We start from the raw sequence: 21,141 nt of genomic DNA, 5'->3' as shown, positions 1-21,141 counted from the left end.
AATGGGAGCACTACAATGTGGCATAATATGAACTGGGAGCACATTATGCATGCCCTCTAACATGACCCGCCCCACTAGGTACAAAATGCTCTGTTTCTGGACTTACCTCTTAATTTATTATTGCCATCACCTGTGAAGAAACAGCTTTCTTATCATTTAACTAGTTCAACACAGATGATGGAAATCATAAATTAAGAGGGAAGTCCGGAAACAGAGCATTTTGTACCTAGTTGGGTGGGTCATGTTGGAGGGTCTGCATTATGTTATAATGTGAACTACTGTAGGACACTATTATAGTGCATAGCATGAACTAGGGTACTTCTATGGTTCATAAAATGAGCTAGGGCACTACTGGGGGTCATAACAATAACCATGGAACTACTATTGGGCATAAAATGCACAATCTTTGAGGAAAGAGATGTCTCTCTATAAAATGGGTTGGGTTCAAAATGTTTTTTATTAGGCCCACAAAGTTCAAGCTATGCCTCTGTGTTCTCTACTTTACTTATCTTTAACTTATTAATACATAGCTCCCAACATGACCCTCTCCAGGAGGGACAGAATGCTCTGCTACTGGACTTTTCTCTTAATGTATGATTGCCGGCACCTAATTTGAACAGGTTAATGGATAAGAAAGGTATTTCAGCACAGGTGCTGGCAATCCTAAATTAATAGGGAAGTCCAGGAGCAGAGCATTGTGTCCCTCCTGGAGAGGGTCATGTTGGGAGGTATATAATACCCATCTACCTCCTTGTGAGCTGTGTCTTACCGTATGTCACCCACTTCAGTACCTCATCTGGTGTTCTCCTCTCCCTCTCACTCCTATGATTTGTCTGGGATTCCACTTTCTCTCTCTTCTTAGTTTTGCAGGTGTCTCTTCTTACCCCTTCCAGTTTTTTTCTTCTGCGGCTTGTCTTTTCCACTATATCCTTCTATCAGGAAAAAAACCACGTATGTAGCTAAGGACATATATCACACTCCATATTACTTTATTAACAATTTATAATATTTAGTGGTGTTAATGGGTGTAGTACGGCTGACCGCCGGTCAGCCTACCGACGCCGGGATCCCGGCAGCATACCGACGTCGGGATCCCGGCGGGGAGGGGCGAGTGCAGCAAGCCCCTTGCGGGCTCGCTGCGCTCGCCACGCTGCGGGCTTGGTGGCGACCTGCGGTTGCCACGGGTTCTATTCCCACTCTATGGGTGTCGTGGACACCCACGAGTGGAAATAGTCCCTGTTGGTCGGCATGCCGACCATCGGGACAGTGACCCGTCGGGCTGGTGGAGGAGGTCATGTGACTGTCGGTCAGCTGACCGGCGGTCACATGAATACCACCCGTGTTAATAGCATTGAAAAAAAAACATGAAAGAGTATTTCTCATGTACGATGTTACATTTTTATATCAGTACCATTATCACTATGTACTGACTGAGTAATGCTGATTTATTTACTTAAAACTGATCCTCACTTGCAGTTCCTGCACTGCATCTTTGTAGAGGAGATCTGCATCCTGCTCATTATCTCTAACCACTGTGTCATGCAACTGCAGTTGTTCTCTCCATCATTCACTACAGACTGGTGACAATCTGTTTTTCACTCACAACAGCTGATGAGACATACTAGAAAAATGTCACAATTACTACAGCTTTCCCACAAGAATGTAGTAATTCAATTTGATTACTATTCAATTTGGGATAATCAGTTTAGCCCTTTCTTAACTAACTTGATCATTTAGTATAAAGATTGATTTAAGCTTCAGGAAGTGTACTTCTGACAGGGAATGAGGAATGGTCATGTCATATAACATCTATAGAACGAATTGAGACTAACTAAATTGAAAGTCATCAGACTACTGAGAACACATTTTCTTACATCTTTATGTTTACTGTGAAGCCAAGACACATACTGTATAGTTTGAGACTGCCCAACAAACAGCAAAACTTTCAGTATCTGAATGATTAAAGGGAAGCTCATTTCGGCAAAAATTTAATCGGGGGTATACAGTATCTAGGGTCACAAGCTCCCCTGGCAAAGTAAGGAACTGGCACCAAATCCATACTGTAAATATGGACAATGCATGCTGAAAAAGGGGCATGGTCTTATGGGGAATGGACATGGTCACACAATAGTACCCCCAATTCAAATGATGCCACACACTAATGCTCCTTACTCACATTACACCACATAGTATTGTTCCTTATTCATACTGTATTACACTACACAGTAGTTTCTAGTTCCCTTATTCACATTACACCACACAGTAGTACCCCAAATTCACATTGCACCACACAGTAGTGTCCCTTATTCACATGACTCCACACAGTAGTACCCCTTATTCACATTACTCCACACAGTAGTGTCCCTTATTCACATTACTCCACACAGTAGTGTCCCTTATTCACATTACTCCACACAGTAGTGTCCCTTATTCATATCACTCCACACAGTAGTACCCCTTATTCACATTACACCACACAGTAGTGTCCCTTATTCACATTACTCCACACAGTAGTGTCCCTTATTCACATTACTCCACACAGTAGTGTCCCTTATTCACATTACTCCACACAGTAGTGTCCCTTATTCACATTACTCCACACAGTAGTGTTCCTTATTTACATTACTCCACAGAATAATACTCCTTACACACATTACATCCTTATACACTTTATGCCACTCAGAGAGAGAAATAAAACCTTTCAGGAGGGAACATCAGTCAGTGAAGAGGAAGGGTATAATACATAAATGGGGAGGAATTAAGCTGCCAAGAGTATAATACATACATGGAGAGGAATAGACCTGTCAGGAGGAAACAGTAGTCAGTGAGGAGGGGGGTATAGTACATACATGGGGAGGAATGTAATGTTTGTAATGTATAAATATTTTAATGTACAATTTCAAACAGACAATTTGTCAAAAGTCTTTGGGCCAGATGTAATAGCACCCTATTTCAGTGGCCATGCGGGATGCTGTCTGAACTCGTAGTTTTTTTTTAAAGGGGAAATCACGTACAAGGGATGGTTTAGCCTTGTAAATGTCACATGCAGCCGCTGTGGCCTAAACAACGGTGGGCCTCTGACTGCCCATGCAGCTAGTCTGCGTATGCAGAGGGCTTCCCTTATCATGCGAGTACTGTACTTCACTGTTAAGCGAAGTGCTTGCACATTAGTGGACACCAGGACCCGACATGCGGGGTGGCCCCTTGCCCTGTGCTTGTTAGAGAAGTGAGTTGAAGTTGTGTGATTTATCACAAAACTACAACTCATGCTGAATCGGGCCACAAATACTTTAATGTTTGTAGCACACATACTTACCACATATGTTAGTGGATAGTTTGTAGCACATAACATATTTAACATAAATTTTTTGGTGATAGTATGACTACATTACTATACCTATATTTTTTATTGTTTTAAAAAGGGAATAGTGGGGCAGATGTATTAAGCCTGGAGACGGCATAAGGAAGTGATAAACCAATGATAAGTACAAGATGATAAACGTACCAGCCATTCAGCTCCTGTCAATTTGCATATTGGAGCTGATTGGCTGGGGCATTTGTCACCTTGCACTTATCACTGGTTTATCACTTCCTATTGCCTTCTCCAGGTAAATACATCTTCCCCAGTATTTGATATATACTTACCACTGTAGTGTTCATCAATGACTTGCTGCTTTACCTGCCTCACTAATTCTGTACTCAAACTGTATCCATATGGAATTAACTCCACTACTTGCTGACTGTCTTCTTCATTGTCATGTGGCAGATGTTGTTGCAAACACATTTTATGAAGAAACAGCAGCTGAACACAATCTTAGTCACCTTAAAAGTTCTATACAACAAATGGCCAGCCGATTTATCCAGACACCAAAACCGATATTCAGCACACCAAAACATCTTTCTATAACTGATTAAGTGACCTTATGTGCATGACTGTATTTGTGTTTGGCAGGGGAATTAGGAAGTGACAATGGAGTCAGAAGCCAGGAGAAACAGCCATATCCAATATCACCTGAAACACATACAGTAGATAATATACAGTAGTTTCAAATTTAGGTATAAAGTAGTATAGTGGTTTGTGTGTTTGCATTACAGGGTATGTACTCAGCAGCCACCCCTCTAGTATTCGTCTGACTTCAAATTTGTCATAGAGGGATTACTGGCTGAGGATGAAGGAATCATGATGTCAGCCAGAGTAACTGACCACAACACTCATGCTTGTGAGATTTGCATGACAAACCACCTGCACATTAGGAGAGTGCATGTGATGTATATTGAGGAAGTTGGCTGCCTCCCCAAAGGAGGTCTCAGCCCAGTGTGTTTGCAATTAATCACAACCAGAAACACTGAACAAGTCTGAAATAAAAAAAAGCTACACTGACAGTATGCCACTGTCACTCCTAGCTAGGGAAGCATATAGAGACATCTTTATAGGGCTGAATAGCCTCCAGCACCTGGTAGAGGTAGCAGGAGAGGGTGGACTGTGAGACCCCAATAACTCTGCCAGTGACAGACTGAAAGCTTCCAGTAGCCAGAAAGTGGAACACAGGCAGGAGTTTATGCAGACCTGGGACAGAGTGTGAGCATGCTGTCAGGATCTAGTTCCAGTATGACATCACCATCAGCAAATGCTTTTAGGTTTAAATGGCCCTAAAAAAATGAGGCCTGCGCAGCCTATGTGGTACCGGCACAACCTGCTGACCATGTTCAGGGGATAATTCAGACCGATCATAGATGTACGTAAAAATGCACATCTACGATCAAATTCTTTGACAGACTGGGAAACGCCCAGCACAGGGCAAGTCCACCCTGCATGCTGGGCCCTGCTCCCCCACAGATATGCAAAAGCATTGCATAGCAGCTATGCTTTTGCATGTTTTGTGTAGCCCTCTGCCCATGCAGCCTAGCTGCAAAGGCAGATGGCTACCTGCCATGTATTTGGTCACAGCAACTGTGTGTGAGTTCTTGCAGCCACCGCAACCTGCCCCAGGAATGGCCCGGATACACATCTGTTGTTCAGACTGAACCCCTTAAATGTCAACCCCCTGTTCCCATTCCTCTCCAGGGCCAGTATTTACTAATAATCCGAGTTTGTCCGATTTGTGTTTTTTTTTCTAAGTCCCAATCCGGGAATTCACTAAGCACCAATCTCGGCAGTGTTTGGACTATTCGTAATGGTTTAAATGACAACGTTCAGAAATACGAATGAATAGACCATCGGTCAAAAGCGGCTGTTAATTCACAGAATACGGCATTCACTATTCATTCGTATTTGGGTGTTAGTTTCTGAGTGCTCAAGTGCGGGTCTGTTTTTTTCCATTCGTTAAAAAAAGCAGCAAAAAAATAGACCTGCTTTTTCCAGTCGAGTTTGGATAACCATGCACGGATTAGTGAGATCTGTGCATGGTTATCTATGGGAAAGGGTCTGTTTAGTGTAAAATCTGAAAAAAAAATTGCGTGGGGTCCCCCCTCCTAAGCATTACCAGCCTCGGGCTCTTTGAGCCGGTCCTGGTTGAAAAAATATGGGGAAAAAAATGACAGGGGTTCCCCCATATTTAATCAACCAGCACCGGGCTCTGCGCCTGGTCCTGGTTCCAAAAATATGGGGGACAAAAAGCGTAGGGGTCCCCCGTACTTTTGAAACCAGCACCGGGCTCCACTAGCCAGGTACATAATGCCACAGCCGGGGGACACTTTTATACTGGTCCCTGCGGCCCTGGCATTACATACCCAACTAGTCACCCCTGGCCTGGGTACCCTGGAGGAGTGGGAACCCCTTAAATCAAGGGGTCCCCCCTCCAGCCACCCAAGGGCCAGGGGTGAAGCCCGAGGCTGTCCCCCCCATCCAAGGGCAGCGGATGGGGGGCTGATAGCCTTATGTAAAAAATGTGAATATTGTTTTTAGTAGCAGTACTACAAGTCCCAGCAAGCCTCCCCCGCAAGCTGGTACTTGGAGAACCACAAGTACCAGCATGCGGTGGAAAACCGGGCCCGCTGGTACCTGTAGTACTACTACTAAAAAAATACCCCCCAAAAAACAGGACACACACACCGTGACAGTATAAGTTTATTACATACATGCACACCTCCATACATACATACTTACCTATGTTCCCACGAGGCTCGGTCCTCTTCTCCATGTAGAATCCTTGGGGTACCTGTGAAAAAAATTATACTCACATAATCCAGTGTACCTTCTGTTCTTTGTATAATCCACGTACTTGGCAAAATAATAAAACGGAAACCCGACCACGCACTGAAAGTGGCCCCATGTTTACACATGGGACCCCTTTCCCCGACTGCCAGGACCCCCCCTGACTCCTGTCAAAGAGGGTCCCTTCAGCCAATCAGGGAGCGCCACGTCGTGGCACTCTCCTGATTGGCTGTGTGCTCCTGTAGTGTCTGTCAGGCAGCACACGGCACAGATACAATGTAGCGCCTATGCTCTCCATTGTAGCCAATGGTGGGAACTTTGCGGTCAGCGGTTGACCGAAAGTAACCTCAACGCTGACCGCAAAGTTCCCACCATTGGCTATAATGGAGCGCATAGGAGCTACATTGTATCTGTGCCGTGTGCTGCCTGACAGACACTACAGTCGGGGAAAGGGGTTCCATGTGTAAACATGGGGCCCCTTTCAGTGCGTGGTCGGGTTTCCGACCGCACCCCTACGCTTTTTGTCCCCCGTATTTTTGGAACCAGGACCAGGCGCAGAGCCCGGTGCTGGTTGAAGAAATATGGGGGAACCCCTGTCATTTTTTTCCCCATATTTTTTCTACCAGGACCGGCACAAAGAGCCTGAGGCTGGTTGTGCTTAGGAGGGGGGACCCCACGGAATTTTTTTCAGATTTTTAAAGACTTTAAACAACTTTTTAAGGTACACAATGAAGCCCTGCACGGATCACACAGATCCGGCCAGGATTCCTTGTGTTTTGTCAGGCAGTGTTTTACTCATCACTCCCGTAAAACACTGCCTGATATTACGAATCACATCGACATCGGAAAAAACGATTGTGCAAAACTCGGCAGCTTAGTGAATAACCGTATCAGGATTCAAAAAGTTGCAGTAAAATGCACCCGATACCATTCGAGTTCAAACACCCTTAAAAACGGCAAAAACACAAATATTAGTAAATAAACCCCCATTGTCTTTGCAGAGAATGCAGTTTAGGACCTTGCACATGTGCGTACCGGCGTACACGCATGTGCAGCTGTGCAAAAATCACTTCATAGCTATTTTCGCACATCAGCTACAGGGGCTGAATTACCACAGCACCCAGCATGTTCACAAAAGCCAATTGCTCAGCCTTTTTGTCATCAGGGAAGTGGATGCAGGTTCTTTTTTTTTTTTTCAAAAATTTTTTTATTGACCAGTGAGTTAACAGTAAAACAGTAAAACAGAATTTACAGTATGCATTACATTATCAGTGTAGCATAGACATTTAGTAACAATAAATATGATTACACTCCGTGTATGCCCTAGGTAGCAATAGTATTGAAACAGTAGAGGATGTGTACCAGTATCTAGATTAAGGGAGAGTTAGCTGGTATGTATAAGCAATGTAGAATCTTGGGCTCAAAAGGGGGGGGTTGTGGAATCTAGGGTCTCTAGCAAGTACCACCTAGTGTCTTTGAAACATTTCCGCAGAGCCTCCTTTGTAACCTGGGGGAGGGTCTGGACATAGGGTAGCCAAATATGGAAGAATTTCTCGGTCAGTTTGTCTTTCTGTATGGCAGTATTGGTCCAGTCTAGATGGAATAGATGAGAGATCCTAGGATGTAATAGTGAGATGGGGATAGGATCAGTGGATATCCATTGTGAGAGAATCGTTTTTTTTGTAGTAGCTGCTAGTTTAATTAATAGAATGCGTTGTCCCTTGGACAGACCGAGAGTGGGTTGTTTCGGGAGTATGCCCCAGAATGCCCATGTCTTAGTGGTGGTGAATTGTAACTGTAAGTCGGTCGTAATATATGATTGGAGCGCCTGCCAGAGTGCACGTACCTTGGGGCACGACCATAGACAGTGTACAAGATCTGCTTCTGGAGCAGTACACTTGAAACAGTGAAAGGAAGGGGCTGCTCCGATGAGGTGTCATAGCTTGGGGGTGACATATGCTCTATGTAGAATTTTTTGGTGCATTTCTGAGTATGTGACTGAGTATGTGACTGAGGTAGGTGTTGGCCTCCAGGATCAGTTTCATAGTGAGATCTGGGAATTCCAGTTTCCATTTTAGGAGGCCTGTTGAGCCGGATTCCACATCCAATAGGGTGCGGGAATGTGTGTATATGAGTGCTGTGGGAAAGTTACTATTTGGGGTGAGTCGTAATGTTCTGTCCAGGGCATGGGAGCTATCCTGTATGGATAACGAGGATGCAACCTTTTGTACATAACTACATGCTTGAAGGAATGGAAAGAATGGGATTTGTAAGGATGGGAAACGTGCCATAATTTGGGAGTGTGTAAGTAGGGTCAGAGTTTCGGTATGTAAAAAATGATGAATGAATTTTAGACCCCATCGTACCAAGTCTGAAATATAGGGGAGGTATTGTGAGGTTTGAAATCTGGGTTACCCCAAAGAGGTAGGAATAATGATGTATATTGTGATATTTTTAGTCGAAAGCGAATCTGTCTCCAGGCAACACAGGTCGAGAAGACAAGTATATTGTCCGTCACATGTTGTGGCGTGGAGGCAGGGGTAGTGTGTGACAAGGATACCAAAGTCTGAGAGGGAGTAAAAGATTGTTCCAGCTGCGTGTTGGCATATATGTCTCGGCCGCCAATCCAGTCTAAAGCGATCCTGTAGTTGGCTGCCAAGGCATAGGAGTGAAGGCATGGTAAATTTAGGCCTCCAAGAGAACTAGGTTGGCGTAATTTGAATAAAGAGAATCTAGGGTGTTTATTTGCCCAGATAAATTTGGACAGTGCTTTGTCCAATTGAGCGAGCATGTGTTTGGGTGGGATCAGCGGGAGCATCTGTAATACATAAAGGAAGCGGGGAAAGCTTATCATTTTATACAAGTGACTTCTGCCAGTGTATGTGAGGGGAAGGTGGGACCATCTGGCAAAGTCTGCATATGTCCTAGCAAATAGTGAGGGGAGGTTAAGCGAATATAGCTTGGATGGGTGATCAGGGAATATAATTTCTAGGTAAGTAATGCAATTGTTTGTGGCCCAGTGAAATGGGAACGTTTCTCCCCAGCCTGTCTTTATTGAGGGAAAGAAAGCCAAGGCTTCTGTTTTAGAGTGATTAATTTTAAAGCCAGAGACTAGTTCAAATGAGTCTAGAATGTCAAGTAAGTGCGGTATGGCTTTTCGGGGATTGCTAAAGTAAAGTAAAATATCATCTGCAAATGCTGAGAATTTGATTTCATGATTGGCCAGTTTTATACCCTGCCATCTGTTTTCTCTACAGAAATGGCGAAAAAGGGGGTCCAAGGCCAAATTGAATAAGAGGGGGGATAGGGGGCAGCCTTGTCTGGTGCCGCGATATAAGGAAAATAGTCTCGAGTTGTGGCCATGTACCGTCAAAAATGCTTGCGGTGTTTGGTAAATGATGTGGAAAACCTTAATAAAGTCAGTACCAAAGTTTTGAAGTCTAAGTAATCTGTCTATGTGGGCCCAAGACACTTGGTCAAAAGCTTTGTCTGCGTCACAGCTCAACACCATATTGTCTAGTTCCAATGAATCGTGTGTTTTATACATAGCTGCCAGCAATGAGCGGACATTATGTACTGAGTGTCTATTACGCATGAATCCTATTTGGGCAGGATGTAGCAGTTTTGGTAGAACCATTTGGAGACGGGTGGCAAGAATCTTTGTGAATATCTTAAAATCCTGGTTAAACAGTGAAATTGGTCGGTAGGATGAGACTAAAGTATAGTCCTTATTAGGTTTAGGGAGGACAATGACTCAAGCCGTATTAAAGCCTGTCGGGGCAGGGTGTCCCTGCAAAAGCGCATTTTATAATTGCCTGAGGTGCTCGCTTAAGTGTGGGAGAAGTAGCTTGTAATAGGTCGCCGACATACCGTCGGGGCCTGGGGATTTCCCATTTGCTAGGGATTTGATGGTTGATTCCAGTTCTGCTGCAGTAACGGGGCTGGTGAGGAAATCTCTATCGCTCTCAGAAAGCGTGGGGAGATTTGCTTGTGTCAAAAAGTCCATGCCTACAGTAGGGTTATCGGGTGGTGCGGTGTATAATTTCTCAAAGAAGGTTAGGAAAGTTGAGGAGATATATTTTGGTGTTGCATGAGTTTTTACCATGTTTGCTAATAATTTCCCTGGGCGATTACCCTAGCGAAAGTATCTGTTGGACTGGAAGGAGAGGAATAGCTTGGCCTGTTCAGCACAGAGGGTGTCATGAATCAATTTGGTATCTTTATATAATTTCCTGTTAGCCTCGGATGGGTCGGCTAGCAATTGGGAATAAGCCGCGGTAACCTGGAGGGATCCCTCTGTCATCCTTTCCCGAAGTTGTCTTATCTTGGCAGCGACATAGGAAATAATCTGCCCTCTAAGGACGGGTTTAGAAGCCTGCCAGAAAAGATTTACGTCATTGACATGTGCTGTGTTATCATGTGCATAGTTGAGATAGGATTGTGTCAGAAAGAGTTTGAAGTCCTCAGAGTGGGCAAGGTATTCAGGGAATCGCCAGGTATAGGAGCATTGTCGGGGTGTGGCTAGCTTTATTGTCAGGGTGATGGGAGCGTGATCGGATATGAGTATACTAGCTATGGTGGAGTCAATTATTCTATGTATTGCGGAGGCGGGTATTAGCCAGTAATCCAATCTGGAGAATATTTTGTGGGGGTGTGAGAAGAAGGAATACTCCCTAGAATCAGGGTGGAGGAATCTCCATGGGTCTAGCAGTTGTAAAGATTCTTGCATTAGTGACAGGGATGGTGGAATGGATCTATTGTAATTCAGCTGTCTGGGGCCACCAGACACATCTAGTAGCAGGTCCATCACAATATTAAGGTCTCCCCCTATGATCAAGACTCCCTCTATCCAATCCTGTAATTTAACGAAGATATCTGAGAAAAAAGGAAGCATTCGGTCCTGTAGGGGCGTAAATACATGCTAGAGTAAAAAGTTCTCCCTCGATCTCCATCTTTAGGAACAAAAACCTGCCCTCAGGGTCTACCCAGTCATCTTTAATCTTATAGTTCAAAGATCTGCGGAACAGAAGAAGTACTCCCCTTGTTTTAGCAGTGTAGGAAGCGCTTTTGAAGTCTCCCACCCAGGTGTCCCTAAGTGTATTGGGGTCATGGAGACGCCAGTGTGTCTCCTGTAGGAATACTATATCAGGATGAAATTTTTTGAGGTGAGTCAAGATTTTTTTCCTCTTGATTGGTGTGTTCAAGCCCTCTACGTTCCACGAGACTAACTTAAGAGACGTCTTTGAGCCATCTGTAGAGGCCTCAGTGTCTCCAGGGGCTGGCATTATCCAATACCCAGTCTAATGGAACGCAGAAGGAGAAGCCACAAGCAAAAGTCCGTTCCCCTGTCCCAGCATGCAGGGGGAGGACAAGAATGTTGTGTCGGGCAAACTAATGGAGTTAGGGTATACATACGGTAACTAATCAATGCAATGCAAAAAGAAAATGGTAGCCGATATAATATAGGCCACCAGTCATAACATTTTTTACATTTTTGAACCCAGGAAGACAGTAATAATAACCGTCTATCTGCAACAGAAACTTTAGTTTGGTTAGAAAAAGGGAAGGAGGAAAAGGGTGGAAAGTGAAATTGAATAAATTGAGTAAGGGAGTTCCACTGCGCCCGTATCTGCGGCAGGCGTGCAGGATTCCCACTCAACCCTGTGTGTAGTAACCATATAACAACATTCAACCATGTGTTATCCATTAGACAAGAGGGAAAGACATAACAATATAACAAGATACTTAGGTCTAGGAAAGTCAATCAGCATCATCCATTCGAGGGTTAGGTTGTGATGATGATAGGGATTTGAGGAAATTCCGAGCTGTTTCTGGCGTGTCGAAGAAATGAGGTTTGCCGTCATGGAGGATTCTCAGTTTTGCCGGGTATAGGAGGGCAAATCTGATGTCTTTAGCATAGAGTTCCTTGCATACCGGGGAGAATTCCCGTCGTTGCGTCGAAACTTGAAAGGAGAAGTCCTGGAATAGAAGGAGTTTGGATTCCTTATATCGTAGGTCAGATCGTTTGCGATAGGCTTCCATGATCTTCACTTTGTCAAGGTAATTTAGTCGTTTGAAAATGACTGGTCTAGGGCGGGACGAAGAGGATTGAGAAGATTGCCTGTCAGGGCCAATGCGATGGGCTCGTTCCACTAAGTAAGAGGTGGGGGAAGAGGGTAGGTCAAGGGTTGTGGGGAGCCATTGTGTGACCAAGTCCATTAGATCTGCTTGTCTGATGGTTTCTGGAAGGCCAATCAGGCGCAAGTTGTACCGGCGATTTCGATTTTCTAAATCTTCGATCTTGTCGGACATGGCCACTAGGGTATTATCGTGTGTTTGTTGTTGGGATTGGATTGTTTGATAATCATCTTCCAAGGTAGATATTCGATCTTCGGCCTCAGCTAGGCGTTGGGTGAGTTGGGTCAGTTGCGCTGCTGCTGACGTAATTGCTTTCATTAGGGGTGCTAGTTTTGCATCCAGTAAAGGAGATATTATGTCTGATATTTCCCTGGCCCTCTGTATTGAGGATGGACTGGCATGGACGTCGGTAGGTATCATGTCATCAGTGATTCGCCTGTTTGGTGAAGACGGAGATCCCTGCAGGATAGGGCTGGGTTCTCTCTCTTTGGCCATTGATTTATTTTTGTTTTGAGAATTTTTATTCGTACGGGGTGCTTTGGCCACGTATTTTTCCATGGTGGGAAATAAGTCCCCTAAGGGGGTAAGAGGTTCCAGACGGTTTAGAATTTCGGCTTGGGAAGCAGGGAATCGCGGTCTCTGTGTTGGTGAAGTGGGGTTCCGTCACACTTAATTGTGTTTTGTTAGGTTGGGTTGAGGTGAGGGGGGTAACATGGGATCCAAGGGGCTGGCAGGTGAGTACAGCGAGTTGCTGCAAGGTGCCAGGGATCCCTCAGGCAGCCGGGTCAGCGCTTTCTGCGAGACCCAAGATGGCTGCTGTCATCTATTGCACACTGTTTGTGTGCATTTCGGTGGGTGTAATGAGGGGGAGGTGAATGAAAAGATCACAACTTAGTACAGCACGGGCAGATCATGTGTATGGGATCCAACAGCAATTCCCGTCCCTGTCCGAGGGCTATTAGTTGCTGAGATAAGCCCCTTGGTTTCAGGTGGGCAGATGGTTTGATTAGCAGGTTCCCAGTGATGATCTCTAGGTATCAGTGGTATCCGGGCCTCCACACCGCCTCCGAGAATTAGTGGGTTAGGGAGGTTCAGGTAATATGGGGGTTCGCGAGCACCTCCCAGCCCTGAAGGGACACCGAGGACCAGCCTCAGGGTGAGGTTTGCAGTGGTGCTGTGTTGCTGTGTCCCCTCCGGCGTTCAGCTCAAAGCTGCCAGCAGCGGCCGTCCGCATGTGATTAGTGCGGGTGTTAGTGGAGGGGAGTGTGCCAGGGGAGCGGCTCACCTCTGTAGTAGGTAGGAGTCGTCGGGCCTCTCGTCCGTCTCTCCGCTTTGGGTCCCGAGACACAAGATGGCCGCCGCCCCCGGAGCTCCGGGTCCTCAGGATCTGCGCTCCGGCCGTTCCTCCTCTCTCCCGCAGTGTGGAGTGTCACAGTGGTCCGGGGAGGGGGTCCGATCCCAGGGGGCCCAATCAAAGGTACACCAGGGACGGCCCCGGGGTTGATGCTCCGGACGGCCCGCTGCGTGTGTGTCCAAAATTTAGGCCCCGGCTTCGGAGTGGTGGGTAGGCCGCAACCCGCGGGAGCCAGTATACCGGCTCCCCGATTCCGCAGCTTTGGCCCACCACAGTGGAGGGTTCCCTTAGTCAGGGGGGTCGAATTTGGAGGGGTCTCTCGAGACAGGGGGTGAATATTGAGGATTTATTTCCTCAGTTACTGTGGAGCTCACAGTTTGTGCTGCATTACAGTTCAGCCTCCAGCGTGGGCCTGAATGCAGGTTCTTAACCCCCTTTAATACACATCATAAATTAGTTTTTAGTGATGGTTAAGTATACACACATATCAAATAAGCCAACCAAAAAAAGCTCTATTTGAAGTTCTATTTTGTTTGAATTTGCTCCTTGTTGCAGCAGTGTTTGTGTAATTTACAGCATTGATTGTAAATATGAATCCTAGGTAAATTTCCATGTTCTATGATGTGTATGAGCAAAACCAACTGAGTTTGGCTGATAGTGTATTTATTTATACATAATACCAGAGATAGGTACTCATCTGTGTCCAGAGTGCTATAAATAGTAAGAAAGAAACTGGTTCATCACTGCTGTATGGCCATATCATACAGCCCACTAAGAATCTTTGCAATTTGGTGGACAACTATGCAATAGATAACACCTATTCCTGTGTATCCATGCCTATTTACCAATAGATTGTACGCTTTCGAGCAGGGCCTTCCTACCTCTATGACTGTTTGTTATTACCCAGTTTTGTTACAGCATGGTTATTTCCAATTGTAAAGTGCAATGGAATTTGCTGCGCTATATAAGAAACTGTTAATAATTAAATAAATAAATAAATAAATCAATACGTGCAATTCAATACAAGCAAATGAAAATAATACATCCCTTTTAAAATGGGCCCAGATGGTAAGTTTCCCTTGATGGTCAATCTAATGAATAGTTCTATGGATGTCCCAGTTCAAATCTTAAGATTCTTTATAGTGCTGGTTCACCAAGGCTCAAGCAAAAAGAGACAAAAGCAACAACATATTTATAGTCAAGTTTCACTTCACATCACATATTAATGTCTTCTAGCGATAATCCAGAAAAGGGAGCATACCCCACTCACACTAAATCAAGTAAGTTCAACCACATCAAGGTATCTTTACTTGGTGTAGAGAGCTTTCATATTACTATACATCTCCAGCCATAACGAACAGAAGTATTCCAGCCAATAAGGGTTGGATTTGCGTACCACAGATTCACATAAAAGTGATGCAGTACACTCCTATCAAGGTATCTTTAGTTAAGACAACAGTTTAGATGAGTACCACAACTCACACGTAAGGAAATATATTGACTCCTATCTGGGTTTACTTTAAGTGTTCTTCAATAAACGAGATGTTACCCCACCAGGTGCTAGATGTTCAGTTGAGGTAATCACATCCAATATTAAAAAGAAACCATTGTTCCTTATGTCAAAAATTTTATTTTTTAATGGATAAATGCAGCAACAAGATAAAAAATCCTTCACGTAGAGAAGAGTCACATAAAAACACAGAAAAATACAAAAAAAAATTTAAAACAGCAAAAGTCCATATGTGTCATACAGATTTCCTTAAGGCTACTCATGGTACAGACGTTGACGCATTTCGGTCACAAAGACCTTTATCAAGACATCATTTGTTTATACATGTCTGTTCTACCATATTTTACATTTCTATTTGAGCAAACACTGCCGTGTTTGCCTTTAGTAAATTACTGCGATAGGATTAATGCTTGTGTTTTCCAATTCAAATGAACATGGTGCTTAGTAAATTTACCCCTAATAGAGGTGTCACCTGTAAAACAGACAAATCAGTGCCAAAAAAAAGAAGTACACTAAGACTGAAGAACAAACTGTGTGTTCACAAATCCCTGTGGAAAGTCTAGGGGTGTCCATATTAGCTATGTGTGAGTCTGACATTTCTGACATTGTACTCATAGAGCGGCCACCTTCCACCATTTCTGCAGCCTATGAACATGTGAGGATGAGTAGCATAAGTAAAAATGGTAACATAGAAATTGAGGATGCTACTGCAGATATGCAACAGGATGAAGGGATATTTGTGTACTATCTGATGCTAATGAGGATGTTGATGATGAGGATATTGTTTGTTTCAGCCACCAGTGGCAGCGGTTCTTAATACAAAGAATGCCATTGTCATGCCTGTACATAAGACAAAAAACACCTCTTGTGTGTGGAATTATTTTTACAGAAAATCATGACAACATTTGTAAAGGCATCTGTTCCATGTGTGAGGCTAAAGTTAGTAGAAGTAGGCATGTTAACCATCTAGGAATCTCATCCATGTTATATCATTTGAAACAACTTAATGAATTATATTTTACAGAATTAGAATAATTTGTAAAATAATAACAATAAGTAAAGTATCAGCTATCATCAGTTTGAACCAGCACATTAAATGTACACCAACACCCTCATCATCAACCTCCTCATTAATGATCGGAGAAAGCCCTTCCAAAAAATAGTTTTGTGGGGGCATAAACAAACCAAGCACTTTGGCCACAAAAGTTCCACCTCCTTTGGCACATCTAACCCAGCATATCTGCCCAGTGCCCAGGGAGATGCCGGGTGCCCATTGAGATTTTGTTTCCAGCGGATGCCTGGCTCCTTCTCCACAGCAGCAGCCAGAGGCAGTAGCTTACCCCTGAGCTCCGGCTTCAGGCTCCTGAGTCCTGCAGTGTGCACTATGGGAGAGCTATCAAAATCTTAGGAATGTGGTGGGGACACCCAGCACAGGGCTAGTCACCCTGCATGTCAGGCCCTACCCAATCCCCCCCCACAGAGGTGTGAAAGCATTGCATGGTGGTCATGCTTTCGCAGCCGCCGAGTAGCTCCCTGCCTACACAGCCAGTCTGCGGAGGCAGGTGGCTACCTGCCATGTTTTTGGCCACAGCGGCTGCATGTGATGTCACGCAGACTCCATGGCCCGCCCCGCAAACAGACCGAACACGCCTGCGTTGTCTGGACTGCACCCCCCAACGCCGCCACAACTGCAATCCGAACGACCACCCCGAGACCGCTTCTGCCTATCTATCAGGCAAAGGTGATCGCAAAGTGAGATGCCTTTGCATCTCACTGTGTGCGCACGTGCAGTGTGGTCTGAATTAGGCCCACAGTACCAAGGAGTTGGGCTAAGATTCAGACACATTGAAATCATGTATTAGAAGATAAAAACAAAATCATTGCACTAATATTTGGTTTCTGAAAGCATTCAAACCCCTCACCCCTATTTTATTGTACTGTTGGTATATTCACTAATGTAATGTTTTAGCTAATCCAAAAAAATGACAGTAGATGATGACCTGTCTATTAACATATGTAGTTACATTCTGTGATCTGTACTGATTTAAAATAAATAATGTGAGAGAATTCAACTTGATATTATAAATACAATAATTAATTCAAACTTCATACTGTATATACTGTATATAGAAGCTTTCGCCATTAGCTAAACCAAAGAGATAGTTCACATAGAACGGAAAAAAAAAAAAACCTTATCTGAAATGTAGAGAAGTGACAAGTAGAAAATTGTCATCAGGAGAACAAAATGATCCAGAACGTCCTCTAATTCCTCATATCCTTGACATGCTGCTTTATGTGTTTTATCCCGGACAGTCTGCAGTCAGACATTCTTGTACAATGTAGTCAATATCACAAATTATATCTGAAAAAGACCTCCCGTACATAAGTAAAAGCAAGATAACTCAATACCCTTATTATCTGTCAAATTACTGCTGAGATAGCCAGTGAAGCTCTTGCTTCCCATAAAACACTAATATGATGCTATGGTTATTATGTGTAAATTATATATAAAGAGATGAAGCTTACTATGTAGTTCTACAAATGCCCTACAATTATCATGAAATGCTTTTTCTATGACAAGGGTGTTAAAAAAGACACTTTTATGTTAATCTGCTGCTTACTGTGCATGTTATAAATAGAGATGTGCGGCTGGCACTTTTCGTGTTTTGTGTTTTTGGTGTTGGTCCTAATTCTACTTTTGTGTTTTGGTTTTGGCTTGGTTTTGCCAAAACCACCCTTTTATGTTTTGGTTTTGGTTTTGGATTTGGATGATTTTTGAAAAAAACTCCATAAAAAACAGCTAAAATCACAGAATTCGGGGGTAATTTTGCTCCTACGGTATTATTAACCTCAATAACATTCATTTCCACTAATTTCCAGTCTATTCTGAACACCACACAATATTGTTTTTAGGCCTAAAAGTTGCACCGAGGTGGCTGTATGACTAAGCGACACAAGTGTGCGGCACAAACACCTGGCCCACCTAGGAGTGCACTGCAGTTGCAGACAAGATGGCACTATTCAAAAACTAGTCCCCAAACAGCACACGATGCAAAGAAGAAAAAGAGGTGCAATGAGGTAGCTGTATGACTAAGCTAAGCGACACAAGTGTGCGGCACAAACATCTGGCCCATCTAGGAGTGTCACTGCAGTGTCAGACAGGATGGTACTTAAAAAAACTAGTCCCCAAACAGCACATTACGCAAAGAAGAAAAAGAGGTGCAGGTTGGAATTGTCCTTGGGCCCTCCCACCCACACTTATGTTGTATAAACAGGACATGCACACTTTAACAAACCCATCATTTCGGCGACAGGGTCTGCCACACGACTGTGGCTGAAATGACTGGTTTGTTTGGGCCCCCACCAAAAAAGAAGCAATCAATCTCTCCTTGCACAAACTGGCTCTACAGAGGCAAGATGTCGACCTCATCATCATCCTCCAATTCCTCACCCCTTTCACTGTGTACATCCTCCTCACTGAGTATTAATTCGTCCCCACTGGAATCCACCATCACAAGTCCCTGTGTACTTTCTGGAGGCAATTGCTGGTCAAGGTCTTTCCGGAGGAATTTATAATTCATTTTGATGAACATCATCTTCTCCACATTTAGTTGAAGTAACCTCCTATGCCGATAGCTGACAAGGTTTCCAGATGCACTAAACACTCTTTTGGAGTACACACTGGAGAGGGGGCAACTTAGTTAAAATAAAGCCAGTTTGTGCAAGGGCCTCCAAATTGCCTCTTTTTCCTGCCAGTATATGTACAGACTGTCTGACATGCCTACTTGGATGCGGTCACTCATATAATCCTCCACCATTCTTTCAATGGTGACAGAATTATAAGCAGTGACAGTAGACATGTCAGTAATCGTTGGAAGGTCCTTCAGTCCGGACCAGATGTCAGCTTTCGCTCCTGACTGCCCTGAATCACCACCAGCAGGTGGGCTAGGAAATCTTATCCTTTTCCTTGCAGCCCCAGTTGTGGGAGAAATTGAAAGAGGAGCTGTTGACGGGTCACGTTCCGCTTGAGTTGAAAATTTACTAACCAGCAGGTCTTTGCACCTCTGCACACTTGTGTCTGCTGGAAAGAGAGATACAACGAAGGCTTTAAACCTAGGATCGAGCACGGTGGCCAAAATGTAGTGCTCTGATTTCAACAGATTGACCACCCTTGAATCCTGGTAAAGCGAATGAAGGGCTCCATACACAAGTCCCACATACTTTGCGGAATCACTCTGTCTTAGCTCCTCCTTCAATTTATCCAGCTGCTTCTGCAAAAGCCTGATGAGGGGAATGACCTGACTCAAGCTGGCAGTGTCTGAACTGACTTTACGTGTGGCAAGTTCGAAGGGTTAGAGAACCTTGCACAATATGGAAATCATTCTCCACTGCACTTGAGTCAGGTGCATTACCCCTCCTTTGACTATATCATAGGTGGATGTATAGGCTTGAATGGCCTTTTGCTGCTCCTCCATCCTCTGAAGCATATAGAGTGTTGAATTCCACCTCGTTACCACCTCTTGCTTCAGTTGATGGCGGGGCAGGTTCAGGAGTGTTTGCTGGCGCTCCAGTCTTCGGCACGCAGTGGCAGAATGCCAAAAGTTTTTCGGGCCACCGACAGCATCTCCTGCACACCCCTGTCATTTTTCAAAAAATTCTGCACCACCAAATTAATTGTATGTGCAAAACATGGGACATGTTGGAATTTGCCCAGATGTAGTGCATGCACAATATTGCTGGCATTGTACAATATCACAAATCCCCAGGAGAGTCCAATTGGGGTAAGCCATTGTGCGATGATGTTCCTCAGTTTCCTTAAGAGGTTGTCAGCTGTGTGCCTCTTATGGAAAGCAGTGATACATAGCATAGCCTGCCTAGGAATAAGTTGGCGTTTGCGAGATGCTGCTACTGGTGCTGCTGCTGTTGTTGCTGTGGGAGGCCATACATCTACTCAGTGGGCTGTTACAGTCATATAGTCTTTAGTCTGCCCTGTTCCACTTGTCCACATTTCCGTGGTTAAGTGGACACTGGATACAACCGCATTTTGTAGGACACTGGTGACTCTTTTTCTGACGTCTGTGTACATTCTCGGTATCGCCTGCCTAGAGAAATGGAACCTAGATGGGATTTGATACCGGGGACACACTATCTCCATCAATTCTCTAAGTCCCACTGAACTAATGGTGGATACCGAATGCACCTCTAACACCAACTTAGCTGTCAAGGCCTCAGTTATCCGCTTTGCAAAAGGATGACTGCTGTCATATTTCATCTTCATCACAAAGGACTGTTGGACAGTCAATTGCTTACTGGAAGTAGTACAAGTGGTCATAGGTGTGCGCAGGGGGGGTGCCTGGTGCGCACAGGCACCCCCTAATGTCTGGCACCCCGATCTCACATGCCTGAGGCAGCGATAGCCGATCAGGCTGATTACTGTCCCCTCTGCGCTGCATCTTGTCAGGACTGCATTACTGACCGGACGCCTGGGTTAATCAAGGGTTCCACTGTCACCGGCTTTCAAACTCCCGGCTCCACCTCCATGTACAAAAACAGCGTGATGTGATTACGTCATGCTGCTCGCACGCCCACCCGCCACACCCGCCACATGCCCACCTCTCTCTTTCTATGCTATGCCAACGCCAGCTACAGATGAGGAGCAGCATGCAGCCAGCGTTCCTCTTAGGAAGACAAATTCAATACTGGCAGGCGGTCGGCAGCAGCATTGACATGTCACCGTTTTTCCAGCAGCAGCAGTACTAGTCTGCGAGGGATCAGTACTAAATCCCACTGGACGGGACCCCGGTGGTCGAAATATCGACACTGGAATCCCGACCAGCAGAATCCCGACAGGGGTGGCGAGCGGAACGCAGCCCCTTGCGGGCTTGCTACGCTCACCACGCTGCGGGCACGGTGCCTCGCTACACTCGGCACACTATTTTATTCTCCCTCCACGGAGGGAGAATATGTCGGGATTGTGCCGGTCGG

This window comes from Pseudophryne corroboree, chromosome 4 (assembly GCF_028390025.1).
Source record: "Pseudophryne corroboree isolate aPseCor3 chromosome 4, aPseCor3.hap2, whole genome shotgun sequence".
Taxonomy (NCBI): domain Eukaryota; kingdom Metazoa; phylum Chordata; class Amphibia; order Anura; family Myobatrachidae; genus Pseudophryne; species Pseudophryne corroboree.
Note: the sequence above shows the minus strand (reverse complement) of the source record.